Below are 19355 nucleotides of genomic sequence, written 5' to 3'. Positions count from 1 at the left end.
ATAGCCAATTACTGATCTTCAAGCCACATTTCACTTGTTACCTGACCACACGAGGGAGCTTTGTCCAATCGTTAATTAAATCCAACTATTTTGTCCGTGTATCTATTATTCCAACTTCAAGTGTTTTTTTTTTAAATAGTCCGAACTGCCTAAAGGATTTTTTAAAAGTCTTACAACAACGGTTCCCTCAGCTTCAATCTAATCTGGCCTAGTGTCGAAAATCTTGCGTCCACTACTTGAGCGGTCAAGACTATTGATACTGGCTCTCAATAGGAATGACCAGACTAATTTAAATTCGCCCCTGAGGTATCCCTACTCTGCTATTCAAGAGATGAACACAATAAAAGCGGTAACAGCAAATTATAGACCCATTTCTTATCACCACCACCAAAACCAGCAATTTTCATTCAATCAGGATAAAAGTCACAAAAGTCATAAACAAATAATCACCATTTAAAGAGAAAGTCCGCTTAAAACTCAAATAAACTCTTATTCAACGAATTCACATCATCATATCATTGACATAAGTACACGTTTGAAAAAAAACTTTGTACGCAAATCTTACTATCGTAAAGTCAAATAAACTCTAATTCAATGAATTCACATCATCATATCATTGACATAAGTACATGTTTGAAAAAAAAACTTTGTACGCAAATCTTACTATCGGAAAGTTTAACTCCTTGGCAAACTCTGGCCTTTTTAAATAAGTATTACCAAAATCAAGCTTAACGTCCATTAATCCGTATTATCCAGCTCCTGTTTAAAATGAAAGTGATAGGCTATCAGAGAATTCACCGAGACTTTGTTTACCAAACCTCCCCAATACGAAAGAACAAATATAATTAATAACTCAGAAAAATTGGCACATCTGATAGCACTTGCGCTGTCTTGTGAAAAATTTGCTGCCGTTTTTAATACATCGATATCGCTGTGAATTTAGCTTCTGTGTTTGTTTAAATACAGTGTAACATGTGGCACCTGTGATGAATTATATTCTTTTAAGTTGACAGAATTGAACACTTTCCGCTTTATGAACAGAATCTTAAAACGTCCTTCAAAGATTAGAATATATAAATTAAGGATAAGATAAGTATTTGGGACTGAATTATAACTACTTACATTTCCATCACTTCAATAAACAATTTTCAATCCACAACGAAATAAAAAGTATTGGGAACTGTAAACTGCTTACAGTTACATCACTTCATAAAACAATTTTGGATCAACAACGAAATGATTAGTATTGGGAACTGGTACTACTTACAGTTACATCACTTCATAAAACATTTTTAGATTGACATGAGTTTGTTTACTTACGCGATACAAGTCAGCACTAATTCCAGGGCCGAATAAAAACTTTGAAAAATAAGCATCATAACTGCTTTTACGTTGTCTGATATACAATTAAATAACCAAAAAGTAAACATAAATCATTATTTTATGGCACACCTCACCAATTTTCCGACATCAGACTCTGCATGGGACTTTAACAACATGAAATTTAATAAATGAAAATTTAATAGAATTATCTGCTTCACTATGTATGCTGTACGAAAATCACTGCACACATATTAAATATGAATTATTTGTGTGGCAAATGCGCAAATGTCACAGGTGGGAAGGATTTATCTGGAAGTCGAGCAGAAAACAGGATAATTTCTTGAAAAACAGTTGCTATGGAAATCCCAGTGGGGCAAATTGCGTAGATTTGTCACTTTTTATGTCCATTTAAGGATATTAAAGTTTAAATACTTCATGATTTGAGGCTGGGTTTCACCTGCAGAATATAATAAAGAAATAAATCATGGCAAATAAATTTGCCACTATAAATTGCACGGCAATGCATGTCTTGAACAACTTGCTCAAGAGCTCTTGAAAAACTGCAAATCTGAGCCATATTTAGCAGATCTGAAATTGAAAACAAAAACTGTATACATGTCAATCCACAGCGGTTTTAAATCTCTTGATTTTTTTACCCTATATATAATCAATTGAAAATAGATTATTTATAGTGTAAAAAAAATCAAAAGAAACCCCTGTGTGTGAAACTAGATGGGGTAGTTTAAACGAAAAACCCCAAAAAACTGATACTCAACACATTTCTGTTTCAAGAAAAAAATGATGATGATAATAAGACCACAAGAAAGAATATCATAAAACTGACCAAGAGTCTGTGGGACAAACCTTTCTTATCTTAACCATCACCTATTATAGTTATCGGGGTCTTACTGAAGTGGCGCTGCCATTGATGAGAATTCATTAATTTATCCCACCCTCAGAAGATTTTTTCTTAAGACAAATCAAACATATCGCCATCGACTGCGGCTGATATTGTCTCCTATGTCCACAAAGCCGGCGATAAATTTGTCCGAACATGATCGTCTGTCAATATTCGTGCGGCCGGAAAACTGACCATTTCTAAGGAATTCCGCTAAACAAAGTGCATTATCTTGAGCACGCACATGGAAATAAATGACAATTAATTAATATCGTCTCAAGACTTTGGTTCAATGTCAATATTTGAGATGGGTTCATTAAATGATGGCCATATTTGGCCAATACTGCACACTTTCTATAGCAACATGATACTCGGAACAATTTTCTAGGAAACGCCAATTACACATTAAAAAGGCCATATAAAGGGCCAATTTGTTAATGTCAAAGACTTATTTCCTCGTCTCAAAACCAACAGAAACATGTCCTCTTATGCCAATTTGCAGCCAGAGTATTCCTAATGAATGAAAAGTTTCAATATTTGGATCTGAACCATTGATAAAGAAAATGAAAAGAATTATACCATATTCTTCATTTTATCAAAAACTGCAAACACTGCCTTATCTTTACCATTTTAACAGCACGAGACCACAAATAGAAACCCATGGTCATTAATAATTTCACCCGTCACCAGAAAATCAGCACATATTTACTTTCGCCATGGGAAGAACAAAGCTGTCCAAGTCATGGGACAAACCCAGAGTAACGTTAAAACAATTTTGTAACAATTTTTATTGCATATTTTATTTTATAAGACTCGGTCAACGTAAATTTTCCGAACCCCTCCTGGTGACCAAGGTTATAGAAGGGGGAGTAATGTTATCTCCTTTTGAAGAGTCTGAAGTAGTTAACAAGGGTTGTTTAGACTAAGATACAGATTGTCAAGGGGTCATCATTGGTAAGCCGACAAATGTCATGATCGTTATATGGCCTTTCGGAGACTTGATTCAAGAATTAAAGGTGATTATGATAAGGATTTGAAACAATATGGCAAATGTTAAGTTTCATATCTTTGACAGAATTGTATTCATTTTGGTCAGGGACTAAGGCCCTTAAAGAATTGTTAAAGCAAAAGAATCAGAATATGTTTGCAAACTGATAAAAGAGGGCGTAAATGAGCATATAACTCAATTATAAGTTTTGTTGATTTTTTACTTGGACTATAAACTTTTGCTGGTCAACTTTCAGGAGCGAAGCTATGCTAATTTTGCTGTGACACGCAGTTACTGAGTCATCAGCCATGGCACTTTTTGCTGTACCTTTTTTTCACCAATTCTGTAATTTTTCCAATATTTGTTTTTTCAACTTAGCAGCCCTGATGTTACGCATATGTGAATGACCATAGCACTAGCTACACCCCTGGCTATAAGGGGTTATCTTGCAAGTGACCATGGCCTTTTAAAAAACATAAATCTTGGCACTAACTCTAGACCCAGATAATTTCCTTTTAAGCAGCTGTAATTTGAAATTTGAAATATAACCAAGCATTTAAAAACACTTGAAAAACTGATACACAGCCATATACTTGAATTTGATCGAGAAACAGCACCATTATCAGCAGTTTTCAAGTCCAAATAAAATATGCTACCAATAAACTGATCTGCCGAATTCTCACCTTTTATAGGGCTTAAGTACAGTTTTAACGGGACTCGAAAATGACAGTAAAATTGGTGATAAATAACCCTTGATGTATGTTTGGGCAGGGTATCAAATACAGGAACTGACACTCAAGATTTCGCACTCGGACTTGAAAATCTCTCCGGATTTATATTATAGGGGTATCGCTGTTCAAATATTAAGGACTGGGATTGGGCAATGACTGGGCAATGACTGTGTTGACACATTTATAATAATTGTTCAAAGAAATCATTTTTGCATTTTTATTTATACTAATTTCTTTAAGCTCAATTGTGACGAAAGCTGACATCTGATAGAATCACACTCAGGAATAGAGTGGGTAGAAACCAGTACTGGCGTCCATTTTGAGAGGCCATGAGAAGGGACCCCAAGTGGGGATTGAACCCACAACCTCTAAGTTAAGAATGGGACACCTGTACCACTAGATAACTCTCAACCCTAATTTTTGAAAATCAAAAAAAAAAGAGTATGATGTAATGTGTGCATTCATGAAAAATACCTACACCCAGGACAATGCAGTCCCTACAGTATTATTATCTGTCTTATGGTTCAAATATGGCAACAAGCAATACACTACCAAAACTGTTGGCATAAGAAATAACACAGATGAAAACCTCATCAAATAAAAGATTTTGATTAACATAAAGGGAGTGCACTTGCAAACATGACCTTGCAGCATTAAAATCCATTAATTCCGGTAAAGGCCATAATAACATACTTTCACAAAATGAAGTTATATGGCTCTTTTTGATCATCAAAAAGTAGAATTAATACCAATAATGTGGTTCCTGCGTGGTAATCTTTCTTTTGTAAATAAAAACTGACCCCTTTTGATCATCCAAAAGTAAATTTGACAGAATTAATACCAATAATTTCGTTCCTGTGCAATAAGCTTCCTACTCTAAAGAAATGTCACGTCTCCCTTGGCCTTCAAACATGTTTTGTGTACATTTCTCATTGAGGTGACCCACAATGATGACGGTCGTCGATAAAAAATCAAAAGACATATATGCCACATCTATTATTCAATAAGGCAGCTGTTCATTCGCATAGAAAATTATTAATTATATGAGTATGAATGTATAAATTCTGGGTTCATATGATGCAATTTTTTTATGTTCTTATTTCATCTACTTTTTGAAGCCTATGCCAGTGTTTACTATCATTTTCTTCAAAAAAATATTTTTTAATCTTACAGGATTGATATCTGACCTTTTAAACAAATCCCACTTGGCTAAAAATGTTAATGGTCTCATTTTATGGGTATAACATATAATTTAGGAGATATTAGGACCATGCAAGTCCTACTTGCACCCTCATCATACTCCCCTCCCCCCACACTCCCCCTCCCATTTACACACCTTAAATTGACTATTGTATGCAAATATCGTAGAAAAAAACACACATAAAATATCCCCCTCCCACAAGGAAGAGGATACCAATCCAAAGTTGCTACCCCCAAATTGCCCCCCCCCCCACCCTTACCCTCAAATGCCAAATCCATGATCGTCCCTGATTTCTTGCAGTAAATTGAATATCACATACTAGATAAATGTATATCTGATCTTAGAAAAACAGATGGAAATGAAGCTGCACCACAGACAAGACAAATTACGGGTCTATCTGAAGTTCAGCCTGATGCTGCCACTGATGTCTATGTGAAATCAAAATACGCTAATAGAAATGCGCAACTCTTATATCATCACAATGCAGAATGGTGTCATCCTGTTGAATAATATTTGACAAGTTAATTATGTTAATTTTCAGTTCAAAGAAAGCCGGCCAGTACAGTCAAACATGTTCGTATTATCTGTCCATCATCTGTGCATAATATCGGCAATCAAACAAATACAAAGGGATATTCTTCTCATTATAAATCAGTGGTCAAAGTATTTGCATTTTTTTTGTTCTACTATACGAATACATTACGAAATGATGTCCGTCAATATTTCTGTATAGATGGTGATCAATTTAGGGGAAAAAAAGAAAATACTATCATTTAAGTCACTTCTTATCATTGTTGATTTTTCACTACATTTTTCCATTTTTTTCAGGGAGAGGAAATTCTATTTTCAAATTTCTGGTATTTGGAAATTTTAAGTTGATAAATCAATGTCGGATTTCTAAATCGCATCAGCTACAGGCGATTAATCATAATACATTGAGCACCTACCCTTAATTTCAGTCATGTTGAGAGCCCTATCATTAGCCTTTACGAACCCTTGACATCCCACAATGCAACGTTACCTTCACTTCCTGTGTGAACCTGTGATAATTACTGACCATTATTGCATAAGCAGACACAGTTAATCCTAAAGAAATAATGACCAGAAATGGCGTTGTATTTTTTTTATTTTTTTTTTACATTTAAGAAAAAAATTGTCAAATAATATCATAGAGTACAATTATGCATATAATTCATCAATGCAGATTTGATAGTAGGTATAAAAATGTTCCATTCTAATAAACATATAATACTTACTTAAATAAAGTTAAAATTACATTGATATTTAAGCCCATAACGCACTGTTGACAAATAAATATAAAGTTCGCCCCTACCGTGATGTCAATAAAACCAACCAACTCTCTCATTTGAATCCTTTTGATTTTAACCCAACATAAATCCAATTTCGAATACAGGGTTAAACTAATATTTGACAATTTCCCACTTCTAAACACCTGTGTCAAAAGATGACCACTGCCGATGAGAATGCTCTGACCTACGTATTATATTCACATGCGACTGTCTGGAAATTAATATTCATGGGCATGATTCCAGAATGCCTTTCTAAAGTGAATTGCAAACAAAAATGTGACAGCGACCAATTCAGAATACTTAACTAGAAATTGTCTGTTTAATAAAGATGCATTCGCATTCTTTAAAGTCCATTAATGGTATTGAAATAGTTGACCCTATGCCCCAGTGCTAATTTAATGATTTTTTTGTACAAAGATAAAACAAAATTATATTTTCAGTTTCCTAAGCAGAAAAACAAGTAAACGAAATTGTTGAATTTTTTTTAGAGTTTTAATTTTATATTTATATATGAGCAAAAATAAAATTCTTACCGTATTTTCAAAGCACAATGCAATGTTATATGAAATATCCTGTACTTGCAGAAAAGAAATACAAAATAATGTTCCCATGTAAAATATAGTAAACTGAAAATAAGTAAACAGCACAGTGTAGCCTAAGTTGTTCAACACCAAAGTCCAAAATAAAACTGCATGATTTTTGGCCACTTTCAATATTTTTAAAGCAACATTACCTAATATAAACCCCATTGAAAAGTTCACACGGCCCCGTCAAAATCCATTGACCACCTTATGACACCTTGGCCCCTTTATTGGGCCCAGACTTAAAAGAATAACATAATCAAGCGCCAGAATAGACAAAATTGGCAGATTGGAAAGTCAGAAATGGTGTTATGTTTTTACGGTATACTGTCGAATTTGCCACCATTCGTGTTTATCCTAATACAAACAAGTTTATTATGTGATTATTTATTCTTATGAAGTATAGCTGTCTCATAGAAAAGCTTAATTCCTTTTCACACTATGATGATGAATGCCCTTGTATTCTCATTAAGCTTCTGCTTAAGTCCCTCTATAAGTATCTGTTTGAACTACTAATTTAATTAGCTCCCTTTAATTTTGGAATGTTGATATCTGACTTCTGAAAGACTTATAAGATGTATTATTGGCATTTTCATCTTCATCATGGCATTGTCAACAACAGCATGTGAAAAAATTACAACCTTGGATAAACTATGTTACAAAAAAATGGTAACAAAAATAATTAAGCCATTTAATTGTAAGTCAAAAGCCATATATATTGCTGAATTTTCTTATTTAATTAATTATAGTACCCGAAAATAAATGAATAATAATCTGACTTGATTTATTTCAATTAATATTATGTTCCAGTAAGTTTTGTTAATGTGTTATCTTGATGCATGTTTGATGGGGCGCTCTACACCCCACCCTCATGTTTGCTTTATATAATTACAATTTATGAAAAAGAAAAAAAAATCTATTATTTTCAACAGAAAAATATGCACATAAAATATATGCACTAAAATATATATGATTTTAATTCCCTTTTAGAAATTAATAATTAACAAAATTACTTCACCATTTTAAAACTCACAAAGTCGTTATGTTAAAGTAAAATCATCACAAATTAGAAATGTGTACCCATGAAATTGTGAAATTATTGAAATGTTTATACCAACTTTGAACTTCAAGCTAAGGTCAGCACAAATCCCAAAGTTTTGGTTAGAAAATCCTAATTTCAGACCACAAATATGGATGTAAATGATGACGGAAGACAAATAGATGACCATTTCGGATTATGACTTGACAAGGAAATGGATCATGTTAAAAGTAGTTTGGTAATAGATGAATAGGATGATATATTAAACAGAATTATGATGAAAATCTCTTAAACCCATGGAAACGAAGTATGAGAGATAACTACACTTAACGCAGATGACAAGAAATAACAATGAATTGAAATTTTAAGTTTCACCACGCCCGAGTTATTTGTGAATATTTTTCTTTGTAATTTTAGCAAAGAATAGGTATTATCTCATTTCATTTGTAGTCCTTTGTTTTAAAGTATGAAAGTATATAAAGAGGGTCATGACGAAATTGCAAGGTGCTGTAATGTAATACACCCACATGTCTTAAGCATTGAAACAAAAGGTTTTCCCAACTGTTAAACAAGCAATCAGACTTAACAAAATTTATGTAATGGTTTGGAATACCAGACTGACTCTCTTTTTAAGGCCAAGGAAATGAATGAAAATGCTTGGACAAAAAAAGAATGTTATAAAAACAGTAAAATAATGGAATGTAATAATAATAAAATAAAACTATTGTCCAATTGTCCAAAATAAAATGATATGCCTACCTTTCTAGGGTATTTTTTGCAAGCATGTAACTGGAACCACTCCTTTATTTTTGGGCCTAATGATAAATAAATTGACGATTAAATTGTCTCAAACAATTGTGAAAAGCTTAAGTTCTGCGAGTTCATGTCAATACATATGAATATACATTAAAGAAATTGTGTTACAATGTATATAGAGGTCTTGAAAGCGCCTGTCATAAAATATTTGTACAAAATTATCTCCCTTGATGGACCTGTCTATAATGCTATAACCAACTATAAACAGATTCCATGTACATTTTTTTACAAAAACGGTTTTTAACAATTAGTAAATGCTATTTTTGAAGAAATGAAATAAGCAACATGAAAGGCTAAGACGGGATCAGCCAGGATAAGCAGGTTTTATTGCACAACAAAGGGGGATAATCCTGTCTCTAATCTGATAATCTTAGGAACAGCCAAGCACCCATTGTTTCCGTCTACAATCAAAAAAGAAATGTGTATCCTTTGTACTTGAAAAAGTCTCAAATAAGTGTGTTATTATATAATCTATTGAAAATTATTAAAGCACTTATTAAAGCACATATTAATAATAAAGTCATTGAAATGACTAAGTTAACTTTAAACAGAGTTTTTATTAATCAAATTAGAAGTTGATAGAATTACACTATTAATGTTGGTATATGAATCACGCCATTCTCGTACACCAGAGCAATGATGCTGTGGGTACCATATGCATCAGATTAATCATTATAAAACCTCTGATGAATGAGAATGGAATCACACATATTTATTTTTTTTGAATAATTATGGTGCTTTTATATGTGGGTATCACATTCTAAATTTAAACATGTATCTATATTGTATATACCACATTTGCCAAACATTATGGTATGGGAGAATAATTGCGATTTGACTTAACTTTTTTAAAGTATATTCGTTAAAAAAATATTTTGCTGTTAACAGAAAACAACATCAAAATATGCTGCTTTTTTCTTTCTTAGAGAATAAAAAACATTAATCATGGGGTTAGTTTTGAAATTTCGATTGGCATATCAGGAAAAGTAAATAACAGAAAAAGAAAGACAATATGGTGGACATATGGGTCAGTTTTTAATGTAAATAAAAGGTTTTGCCTTAGGTATGCATCTAATAAGAAACTAGCACATAAAAGTGTGAACCAAACACCTTCGTCTTTGATCTTAGCCTACCTGAGTGTCAATTAAAACATCTGGTCAGTTTAAGGTCACCGTACATCAAACAATGACCAATAAACATTAATGTCCATTAATAAGCAGATAGGCAGAGTGTACTGTTATTTCTGTCAATGCTTGATTTATGTTTATATCAAATTTAAATCCTTCTGTAACAAGCAGGTAATAAAAGGTTTCAATTTTGAAGTTATGCAAAAAAAAATCAAATTGCAAAGGCACAATATTTACCGAAAAATTATGTAAATAAATCGAAAGCATAAACGTATAACACTGATTATAATTTCCATTAGAACAGATAATTTTGATTGAACTTCAAAGAGAGAGATTATAGTGTGAAACAGGTCCGCCCTGCAAGTAAAAGGTGAATACAAGTTTGATGCATTGTGTCATGCATATTGAAACCTCAAATGCAGAATAGATTAATTCAATTCCAAATGCATTTTGATTTTATTCCAGGTTACTTTTTTTCAGATGAGCATTCCAGAGAGCTCTCAAAACCCTTTTATGGCGCAGTGTTTTTATAGATAAAAAACCAGTCTGAAAATGGTTCGCAATTAAACCGTAATTTTCAGGTCGAACTTCTGTTATGGCTGAGTTTCGTAATGCATTGTTCCTATATTGGTAGAACCTGTTTCAGAATTAATTACTTTTTTTTGTTTTTCCATGCAGACTGAATTACTGTCAAAGGAGAGATTAAGTCATTTTTACTTATGTTTCATTTTCGATCACTGTTTCTTGCATTTGAACATCAAAGTGAAGTGCAGACTAGATCATGAGAGTCGAAGCCACCGATACATCACAAAGCCACAGATACATCACGTACCCATAATGCTGCTAATGCCTCACAAAAACTGGAAACATGGATTGAAATATCAATCTAATTAAAATGAATAATTTACGAATGATCTAAAGTTTATGAGACCAAACAGAGACCATTGGTTCAACTTTAGATCAAGTACATGAGGCAATAAAACGCATAATCGCGGCAAGTGATGAACAAGGTGGTGGCGTCCCCTCCCTCGGGAATAATGACAAGACAAACCCTGAACTTCACGTATTGATTTTACGTTATGATATCAGGATGAAGCATTTTGAGTGACTATTTCATATGCAAAATTTATTACATGAAATGACTGATTTCGGAACTGGAAGTCTTTATTATATAGCTTAAACATTCAATCGTCAATTATTATGATTAAGTTTGAACTATTTGGTCTTCGCATTGTTTAAAGACAAGATATGAAAATGTCATTTTTTATGTCTCTTTGTTTAAAATCATTTATTTCTATTAAGCCAAAAGCCAGCAATTAAAGTAATACATTTTAAGAAGGAAAAATATCCAATTCTCAATAAAAAGGCAACAAATTAACTGATATCGCTAAAACAATAGTTGTTAAAGTCATGGTGGATTTATTTAATACCCCGCTACACCTGTACGAAAAAAACAGGCTCCCCCAAATGGTCACGCGTATCATTTATAACTTCAATCTATGACAAACACGGTGATTTACAATCAAGTCTATCAATAAATGGATCAAAACAGAAGTAGTTTACGATTTATCTCTGTACGAGCCCTTCAATAGACCATCGAAATCCTGCCGTATCATTTCTCCTTACACTCATGTGGGGACCATCCATACAACCATGTCTTGCACAAGGAATGTCCTCAATATTAGCCGAACTTCTTTTTATTTTTAGTATATGCATGATCAAACTGATTTTTATTCTGCCTTTTGTAGCAGAATTTGCAAATGATGAAATGAAAACAGTAAAACAGATAATTATTTTATTGTAACCATCAATTTAATGCTTTAAGTTGCAAAGACTGCACTGAGTGACATAACAAATGCAATTCATGCATTTGATAAACAAAACATGTTCATCTCAGTATATGCCTTATGAAAAAAGTCCTATCTTTATTCACAAAGGATTTGAACTGGGCTGAACAATTATTTTTTTACCAAAAATATTTTTTTTAGTACAGGTTTAGCCTTTTTAATGTCTCTCAGTGTATAATCTGTCCCATTCAGAAAACTTTTTTTAATAAAACTGCATCTTAAAAATTCTTACCTTAAAAATTAACTCCACCGATTTCAATAAATTTAATATTCCAAGATCTGTTTAGTTAAATAAATATTACACCACTTCCAAGACTGTAATAACACAACTACTGTAGGGGTCTCCATCCAAATGAACAGTATTAATAAACCTGTAATGACATTATCTTTATGCATCAACAAGTGTCCAGATTGTTATCAAACTTGCTCTACAGCTATACACAAAATGTAGACAAAGTGTATAACATGCCCACACAGCATATACCAAGTTTGATAAGAATCTTGCCAAGACCCTATCAATTCCCTATATCAAATCTAAGAAGGGCTGACATGGCTGGGAGGCTGAAGGTGTCAGCAGGCATTTTGTAGTTGCATTCCTCCCAGTTTGACTGAAATTTGGCCAGTAAATCATTCAATGTCGGACAGAAATTACTCACTCAAATTATCTGCTACTGGCACAAGATGCTACATTAAACCAAATATTTGTCAAAACAAATTAGGCCTGAGAGTCCGGAATGGAGCATAGGCTTGAAATTAGTGGGGAAACAAGGAACATAATGTCCAAGAGAATGTCTGGTTCCTGCAGTAATGTTCTTTGTAAGCAAAAAAATTCTAATTTTGCACTGCAATATGTGTCTAAGATAATGCTGCTGGAATTCAGACAATAAGTGCTTTTCTCCAGAGTTGATCCAGGTTTGGCACTAAGAGGGGGTGGGGGCTTTGCAAGCGTGCCCCTCTCCCCAAAACCAAGTTTTATGGTTTAAAAAGGTCATGGGGCTATGGGGGCCCTCCCTCAAGAACATGTTGGCTGTATTTTTGTCTGATGCACTCTTGTGTATTCTATTGATTTTTTTTTCTTAACTTAATATTGACACAAAATTGTTCACTTTGACCATTTAAGGCAGGGTAGGGGCAAGGGGGCCCTGCTTTCCCTTTTTATTCAAGTGAATCTAATTCAGCTTCTCACTTTGACAATTAAAGGCAGGGTGGTGCAGAGTAGGTCCTGCTTTCCAATTTATTCAACAAAATCTAATTCAGCTGCTTTCATTTTCATCTATTCCTGACACCAGCCTTAACATAATCTTACTCAAGAGAAAATTACTTCAGTCACTTTCATAAAGATATCATGACAAAATTAAGAGTACCTTAAATTCCAGATTAATGGAATCAATTGATAAATAAAACAAATATTTACGCATTCAACACCAAATGTTTACAGATTTCCCATTTAATCAAGAGACTGATTGCAATCAGTGACAATGTATACCAAGTGTGGTAGAAATCTGATAAAAACAAGTGACACTTAAGATAACTCAATTAGTTGAGAATGATCTGTTTGATTAACATCTTTACTCGATTTGCCATTTTCAACAGGCATTGATTCTGTCAAAATGTGTTTTCTTCAGGAATTTGCATACCATGTCTGGTACAGTTACCAATCTTTAATGTAAATGGCAAACTTGAAACCAACTGAAAGAAAACCATTTAAATAAGGCCTTAAAATATCTTGAGCTTAGGGTAATGGTCACAAAAAGTGGTAGGGACTATGTTTTTTGTTTCGAGTTTGAATTCCACTCTAAACAGTAAACCAAGTCTTGCGAATGCTTACCATAACATAACATTTCAGTCTATTGGATATAAAATAATTTATACTTAATGTTTTTAATTGTAATCAACACAAATCGATTTCACGATAAACAACTCAACTAAAATTTGAAAAAATCAGATTTTCAAAAAAGAATGGCATCAAACTAGGTTAATAAGGGGTTTTGCTATGTAGAGTTGGTTGCCCTAATGACACAGGTGTTCTTTATAAAGCTTAAGGAAGAAGGAAAAAGTGCTGGTCTTGATCATTATATGAAAAACTAGAAATGTGTCCATAGGACACGGATGCCCCCACTTCGATTTTTTGTCACAGAAAATAAGCCATAATGATTATTCAGGATAATCTGCACAAGGGCTAATCCTTTTCAAAAATTAGATCGGATAAGATATTTTTTAAGTATTGTTGGGAAATAAAGGGCCCTAACTCCTAAATGATTAAAGCGATTTCCATGGCTATCGAACTTGATCAAGGTATTATGGTCACAAACATGTGTTAAAAGTTTGGTGAGGATTGGACAAACAGTTTTCAAGAATTAGATCGGAAACAATCTTCGGAACGTATTTTTCAAGTCTTTTTTTGCAAATAAAGGGCCGTAACTCCTAAATGACAAAAGCGATTTCCATGGCTATCGAACTTGATCAAGATATTATGGTCACAATCATGAATGTAAAGTTTGGTGAGGATTGGACACATACTTTTCAAGAATTAGATTGGAAACATATATTTTTGAAGTATTTTTGGCAAAAAAGGGCCGTAACTCCTAAATGACTAAAGCGATTTCCATGACTATCGAACTTGATCAAGATATTATGGTCACAAACATGTGTTTAAAGTTTGGTGAGGATTGGACAAACGGTTTTCAAGAATTAGATCGGAAACAATCTTCGGGACGTACGTACGTACAGACAGACAGACGTACGTACGGACAAGGGCAACCCTATATGCCGCCACTTTGTGGGGGCATAAAAAATTGTAGGTAAACTCTATTCCAGTTAATATTGTTAAAATACAAAACACAAAAAAATGTGTGAATTATATGAATTATAATACAAAATAATGTAGTTTCAGTCAAAAAGTGGAATAATTGTTAGCTGAAAGCTCCTATAATATATTCCATATTAAAATGCAACGAAAACTCGTGGACATTTCAGCCCTGAGTCAAAAGCTATGATAGCCATCAAAAATAACCTACGAAAAAAACAAGGCATTAAAACAAATGTCTCCGAATTTTACATTTTTCCATTACCAAGATTTGATAACACTCTTAGAGTGGCGAAGTTTCTGTAACACCAACGAAAATTTAGCTGGGATCCAGACATTCACTCAAGGATTTGATAGGAAAACAAACAAACATAAAGATCAGAGTAGATAAATATTTAGACAATATTGAGTAACTGTCAATGATACACCAAAACAAGACGTCCATCCAGCTAATTCCAAATATCCCTGATACGTTTCATTCAATAATTCAATAGGTAAGAAGACATCAAAAACATTGATGTTGGAGACAAATACAGGCACTTATAACGGTGAACAAGCTTGTTAAAATGCAGACAAGGGACTTAAGAGGCATTGGTATGATACCCTGCGGAGACTTGGACTTTGGTTCAACAAAAGCGTTACATGTTAACACCGCAGATGGGCATTAGTATTTTATATGCTCTCTTTTTGACACCATTATAATTAACTTATGTTATATAAAAATTCTGAAGATGTTTGCACTAAAATCAATGATATTGTCATTCTTGGCGCCTTCGAGTATACTGGTAATTATTCACGAAATGAGATTATTATTTAAAGAAATTTCTAGGGAAGGACCATTTAGCTATATTAAAACCAACTTACAGTTTATCGTTGAAACTCAGAAAAGTTACGATAGTTAAGAATTATATCACTGCCAAAAGAATGAATACTCTCAGTCATATAGGCTAATGAATGAAACAGAGTGCCTAGAAACGCATGGCTCTGATTCACATGATGAAATATTATGAAGTACACAAATATAGTTTCACATGCAGTAAGACTTATAAATCAAAGTTACCTTTCGAAAATTCAATGATGGCAGAGTTATCTAGGCTCTGTGATCAGCTGACTGACAATATTGATTTCGTCCCATATCTGAAATAATGCAAAGGAAGATCATTAATTAAATTTGATATCAATCTTCAACATCACAATTTTCATTTAAAGGACATAAAACGTAATGAGAAAAAAATGTGCTATTTTTTTTCTTCCAATAATCACCCTTAATTCAAAATGAAAATAGTTCAAATTTTCCATACAAAAAAAAATCGCTCACATTCAACTCAAAATAAAGTAAGTCCAAATGAGGTATCAATCTTTCTCATAAACTGTTAAGAAAGAATGCACATACTTATTTGAAAAAAGTATCCTGTTTCGCCCCTATACTATTATTCACTGGGCAAAAACATGCACTTTCGATAACACTATAATGATGTCTCTAATAGATTATGATAATTGTTATGATTTTTAAGAATGCCAATATTAATTAATTCGAAAAGAATCCTGTTTCTCCTAAACTTACGATTATTCACTAAACACAAGCATGCACTTTCAATAACACTTTCATAATGTCTGTAATAGACAATGATTGACATGCTAATCTATTGACCATTATAAGTCAATGTCCAGGCACGGACTGACCAGCGGGCAGTTATGATCAGTATCTGACCAGACATCTCTTCGCACTGGACTATTCACTGATCACTGGGGTTGTACATGGTTCATCAGCTAATTTATTTTCAAACATAGACAAGGACTTATACCAGGATCTATGACATTGCCTGGTTTTGAGACATCATTATATTCATCGTCATAATTATAATGATGCACAATCGGGTCAAAAACCTCCTTCTATTAGTTGTTAGGTATATATTGACATGCGCCTTGAGTTGTTTGTTCATTTAAGTTTATCAAGGTCTGCCCATGCTCATTGGCTGCATTATGGCTTGATCATGCCCTTGTACGCCATTATGACTTAAATTGTGTTTTAATGCCATAAGCGAAATGAGATAGAAGTAACAGCAATTCTCAGTCAAATCAAGACACTGGAAGACTTGAAGAAACAGAGTGAGATACAAGAGATTCTGGTGCGATACCCTAGCTCTTTGTGAAGAGACCTCGTGGTTCTTAAATGTGATCAATACACAGAATATATATAACTTTCCTGGGTTGCACTAGTACTGAGTACACCATTTTCCCAGTATTACCCTTTAAATGCGGAGTTCTAGGCAAGTGAGCTACTGGAGCTACTGGTACCATATTTTAACGTCTTTCAGTTTTACGCGGCCAGGGTTTGATCCCGTGACCTTCCGCATCCGAAGCAAACACTCTACCACTGAGCTATCGGGGGCACCTTGAGGAGCCAGACCTCTTTATGGAAAGGTGCAGGGGCCGTAGATCTAACTTAAGATTAAGAGTAGAATTTAAATATTTTGATTGGATTGTAACTAAATAACTAGCCAATAGGATGAATGGAATCACTGAGGCATATCTAAGAATAAGGATTAGAATTATATTGAACACTGCCTCTCTTAATTAAGACCCAACGCCAATGGACTGCTATCTTAATCACAGCAATGTAACATCCAATGATAGCTATATAATAACCAATACACAAAATCATTAGAGTACCTGTTTGAAGCCCAATTAGCATCAATCAGAGATCAAAGTCAATAAACAGATCACATGATATAAATTAGGCACCATGATATCGCCTACACCTGTCACTCAATTAGTAAACTACATTTCTTTCTGAATGAGATATATTCCCAACTCTTTGTGTTCATGAACCTTTAAGTCAAATTAATAACTTTCCTTTTAGACAGTGTTGATTCTGACCATAGATGCAAGCATTGGTCAGTATTAGCGATTTTTTTATTATATATATAATTATATGCACAATAAGTTTTAGGCAGTATATTATATATTAATTATATGCTTTCTGGATGTTAATAGAGAATTATTAGTGAAATAAAACTGATATTTCACAGTTTAAAAACAGTGAAAGTAACACAAACATATTTTTCACTGTTCTGATATTTTAGCCCACTTTCACTTCCAAAGAGCTGTGACACAATTTCATAGACATCAATTCCGAAATGACTTAACAATCACATACAATCGTCACACTTTTCAGAAAAACTATAATTAACTGTCATTTTATATCATTTTTAGGCATATAATAAAAAGAAATATTGTTTGTTTTAGTGCAAGATCTTTAGTAAAAAGCAAAATGCTCACTCAATATAATATCTTACGATCTTACACTGAACAAACAATTATCCCCTATATAATTTCATCCAAAATTGTTTTTGTTTAACATTTCTGATTGATTTTAACTGCCACTTTGATTCTGAAAACACATTTGTAATATTTATAAAGCAAAAGATTTCAAATTTCCCATTACATTTCATCCCAAAGATTAAATCATAATTCTTACCATACATGTATATTCAAATCCTACATGTAGCAATTCACTTAAATTGTCTTAAAATATCTAAACTATATTTATAAACAGACTACTTTGGTAACCATAACATATGTAGAAGAATACATAATATTTACGAAAAATTTCCCTCCATATATTGACACTGCCAAAGTTCCTTGTGAAATAAAATCCTCACTTCTTTTTCCGAACGTCTGACAAAGTCAAACACCAATTAACACGAACAATACAAAAGACAATACATAGTTTACTAAATCATTACCTTAAGGTGTCTTAAATTTCTTAAACGCTGTATTACCTAAAGTCACACTTCTTGAGTCACTTTCGTCCAGATTTTAATCTTTCCGTTTTTATCGTTGCTGTTCGAAAACTGTTAAGAGGTCGCGACTTGCAAACTTTAGTCCGCACATTTTGAAAAAATAAAAACAAAAGTGAGAGACAGTGTTTAAAACAATAGCCAAATGATTTTCATTGTCTGTTTATCAAAAATATCATGGAGAGTACTTAGTTAATGATTTCGAAAAATTTACAAAAGGCAGTAGATTGAAAACAAAAGAACGCGTTGAAAATAATGCTGATGCCCATTAGATAGACCCGGGTGAGTGATTTTTTTTTCGCGATTTTGTCGAAAATATGGATAAAATTTAGCCAAAGGGGGGACTATATTCACTGCAGATAACGTTGCTTGATCAGACTTGCCCAGGTTTCATTCTTTTCCCATTGTTTCACACTCAGATTATGAAGAAGAGGAATTCTTTACGACTTTATTTTTTTTACAATACCAGTAAAATTTCACATACCAACCAAATGAAAATACCAATATGAAAACTAAAATAAGATTGATGTTGTTTGATTAACTGCATGGGGAAACATTCAATTTTAACCAAAAATAAATTTATCAATTTAATAATGCTTTTCATTATTGATAGTTTTTAGTGTGGGGTTCATTTTCATGAAACGATGGGGAGATATAATGTCCAAAACACAATGTGCAAAATCTCACAAAAATTGACTACATCATCTAATGATAATCCAAAACGTATGAAGCAAAATTATGTACAATAAATGACAAATGACTAACCCACGAGAGAGAAAACACACCATTTTTATGCACAATAAATCCTCATGAAATGCGTATTTTTCTAAGAAAATTTGAATAATGCACAGTACTCTAGCCTAGAAATGCAATATAATATGTCCA

The 19355-nt window shown here is 33.1% G+C and overlaps 1 protein-coding gene across 8 annotated transcripts in view; it reads right to left on the bottom strand.

Annotated features, from left to right (window-relative positions):
* Nucleotides 1-19355, bottom strand: part of LOC128227529 (protocadherin-11 X-linked-like) — a 49962-nt gene that overhangs the window by 15763 nt on the left and 14844 nt on the right. For 4 of the 8 annotated variants that reach the window (XR_008259826.1, XM_052938165.1, XM_052938158.1 and 1 more), the window contains exons 1-2: nt 18149-18302; nt 15728-15804 (exon numbers count right to left, since the gene is read on the bottom strand). The gene's annotated coding sequence lies outside the window, so the exon portion shown is untranslated. Of the gene's footprint in view, nt 1-6088; nt 6107-15727; nt 15805-18148; nt 18303-19355 lie in introns of those variants that run through there. The other 4 variants (XM_052938160.1, XM_052938159.1, XM_052938161.1 and 1 more) reach the window with 2 other exon arrangements.

Source organism: Mya arenaria, chromosome 3 (assembly GCF_026914265.1).
Source record: "Mya arenaria isolate MELC-2E11 chromosome 3, ASM2691426v1".
NCBI lineage: Eukaryota > Metazoa > Mollusca > Bivalvia > Myida > Myidae > Mya > Mya arenaria.
The sequence above is the reverse complement of the archived record's forward strand: the minus strand, read 5'-3'. Positions and strand labels throughout refer to the sequence as shown.